The sequence below is a fragment of the Elaeis guineensis genome, chromosome 3, assembly GCF_000442705.2.
Source record: "Elaeis guineensis isolate ETL-2024a chromosome 3, EG11, whole genome shotgun sequence".
Lineage (NCBI taxonomy): Eukaryota > Viridiplantae > Streptophyta > Magnoliopsida > Arecales > Arecaceae > Elaeis > Elaeis guineensis.
The window spans coordinates 93,213,988-93,217,176 of NC_025995.2; the positions used below are offsets into that span (position 1 = coordinate 93,213,988).

At 49.5% G+C, this 3,189-nt stretch overlaps 1 pseudogene; it reads right to left on the reverse strand.

Annotated features, from left to right (window-relative positions):
• Positions 1–13: 13 nt before the first annotated feature.
• On the reverse strand, positions 14–2,952 carry LOC140856102 (probable pectinesterase/pectinesterase inhibitor 12; annotated as a pseudogene).
• Positions 2,953–3,189: the final 237 nt, after the last annotated feature.

Here is a 3,189-nt window from a genome sequence, read left to right on the forward strand (position 1 = left end):
TGAGGCAAATAAATCAAATCCCATCGTCATATGGAAATGAGGTTGAATCCAACCACTCGTCACCGTAGATGAACTCCGACACTGTGAAGTTAGAGGCGTCATCGTAATCCATCACATGGTATCCTGGCCATGTGACCCGACCTTCGGTCCCAGATCCTGGCCCACATATCATATACTCCCGTAGTACAAGGTATCCAGCCCCTGGTGATCTCCCGACCACTCCGTCCACCCTGCTGGATCCACAAGCCCGTCAAGGTACGACTCGATGTACACTGCCCTGGAATGGAGCCTCCAAGGCCTCCCCAAGTAGGTCTTGGTGCTAACATTGCTAGATGTGAGCTCATCAGATGCCAGGATTGAGCAATTCTGGATAGAGATGCCAGTGTCCTCGTTAGGATCATCTGGATTGGGCCGTGATAACATTGGATTGCCAAGGCAAAGGCTTCTTAGCCACGATGTTGCATCCCTGGAAGATTACTGCGGCATTACCAAATATGAAATCGATGGTGCCGTAGATATCACATTCCCGATAGAACTGCCGGAAGGAGTGGACGTATAGCGCATCCTGGTAGCCATCGATGATGCAATGATAGATGGCAGCCTGGTCTGCGTTTATTCGGAGGGCCACGGCTTGCCCCTTTGCTGGCCCAGCGATATTTTGGAAGGCGATGTCACGAGCCAAGAAGCCTTGCCCAGAAACAGCTGGAATATATAATAACATTGGTTAGAAGAGAGAAGAAGTGGAATCCATGGCTTAACTAGATCTTATAATTAGGATCTGTTTGGATAATCTCGCAGGTTTGGGGTGGATTTTTCATTGGGTTCTTGGATTGGCCGGTCCATCTGGGCATGCCAAATCAAGCCAACACCTCCCAGCCTGAACCTTGCAAGAGATGGAAAAAAAAAAAATTGTGTGGGTTACTTTTGTCATTCCTTGGCCCTGACCCTAGCCTAATGTTTTAGTTCGATTGCGGGGTAGGACATGGGGGGCCAACATGCCTGATACTGCAGGATATTCTCGCAAGAATACCCAACAGGCCGTTAATGTTCATATATAAATCATTCTTGAACAAAATATTTTTATATAAACTAATCTAATTATCATGATATACGGATTGAATGGTGACCTGTTCCTTTAATCACGTCGAATGGCCAAGATTCATAATTTAGAAGCCCATTTGAGAGATGATTCGTATATCTGGACTATTATACAAAGTGAATACTCTAATTTACTGCGAGATGATTGTTGTGTGATTAATTAGGTAAAAAAGAAAAATCATAAAAGAATAAGGCAAAATCCAGCAAGAGGTCCTCACCCAGCCAAAGGACCAAACCCAACACAAATAGTTAACCAAAAAAAAAAAAAATCGCAAAAAATGTGCAAAAGCTGGTAAAACCTAATTAACAAAAAGTTTCTGCCTTAGCTTGCCAAATTCCTAATACAACAACTCATGCAATTATCTTTATTAGCCATTATATTAAATGCATATGCTTATTTAATGCTAATACAACATGGCAAAAGCAACCGATATTCTTATGTTCAGAATTAAGATGGATGGAAATCTAGCGAAACATTGAAGCAAAAATGAAGGGATCTAATCTAATCCATATGTCAATATAGGAAACTTTGCCATCTGAACTATTTATCATAACATGATTATGTTCCTTTTGTTACTATCCTAAAATAGAGAATATTAAATCTAGGAGCTAGTTCTCCATCATCTCTGTTGTTTATGTAATGCGCAGTCGACGAGTCACGTGATCATCCTTTTTCCAAAGATGGATCGACTCGTGACGTTTCGTCCGTCACGAGCGCGCTGTTACCGCTTTTTTTATTTTTTCCGCATTATTCGATCTAAACACGAAACGAAAAAAAATACTCACCAACCGTGGCGGAACGAAAGGTGGTCCACTCGTCCCAACGCTCCTGCTCCCTCTGATCACCGTCACGTCGCTGCCTTCCCCTATCAACACGATGTTGGGCTTGTAACTAGGGATCTCCACGTTCTCCTCGTACACGCCCGCCCGCACCATCACGATCGTGCGGTCTGCGCTGTTGTTCGGCGCGAACGCGATCGCCTCCCCGATCGTAGTGAAGTTCCCCGTCCCATCCGCCGCCACCGTCACCACCGCCGGAGAGTCATCCCCGCCGTCGTCCCGTCGCCGCCATCGTCGTCATCGTCGCCGCTCTGCAGTAGCCTCCGGTCCCTCTGAGAGACCCACGCAGGGAACCCCCGCCGCCGGAGGAGAGCAGCCGCCGGCGGTTTCCCCCGGGTCTCGGGGATCCCGAACTGGCGACCAGGGAGAGGGAGTTGCTCACGTGCTCGTAGGAGGCAGCCCAGGATGCGACTAGGGAGGGCTTGAGCGAGCCCCGCGCGCCAGCGAGGCCCTCAAGGCAGGTGGCCTTGTTGGTGAGGGCGGCGCTGAGGTACGCCCGTACGTCGGCGAGGTTGCCGCCACTGGCGGTGAGGGCGGTAGCAGACTTCTTGAGGGAGGAGAGGGTGATCTGGTGGAGGTCGCGGCAGTCCTGGAGGGAGCCTTTCTGGGACTCGACGAGGTTGGGCCGGGAGTGGTGGAGGAGAAGGGAGGAGAGCTTAGTGGCGGCGGAGATGGCGGACTGGAGGGAGTGGAGGGCGAAGGTGAGGATGGAGGGGTTGATGGAGATGGAAATGGAGAGCTTCTGGGATTCTAAACAGGAGATGGGGTATGGAGTGGACTGGCAAATGGAGTGGAGGTTGTTGGGGTTTAGAGAGAAGCTGGAGGAGGTATTGGAAGAGGAGGAGGTGGTGGCAGTGAGAAGGAATGAGAAGATGAGAAGAGAAGTTAGATATGAAAGGAGACGAAGGGGAGGAGAAGCCATAGATGGGGAGGAGAAGAGAGGATGCATTGATGCATGGAGGATGGCTCTCTTATATTCTATATATAATATGGGCTTGATAACCGGGGGGGGAGGTAGGCGACAAGATGAGCGATAAAGGCTAGGACGAGGGGGACTTTACCCCAGAAAAAAAAAAAAAAAAGGACGAGGGGGTGTCAGGGCTTTCGATGAGAGGTGAGAGAGCATGCGTGATCGCAGCACCGACGAGGCAGTGCAGGGCTCATGGACTGATTAGATCAGTTCGAGATGGACTTTTGGCGTTTGAGGGGGCGTAGATTGTAATACGTCCGCAGACGTGCTCTGGGCCCAGG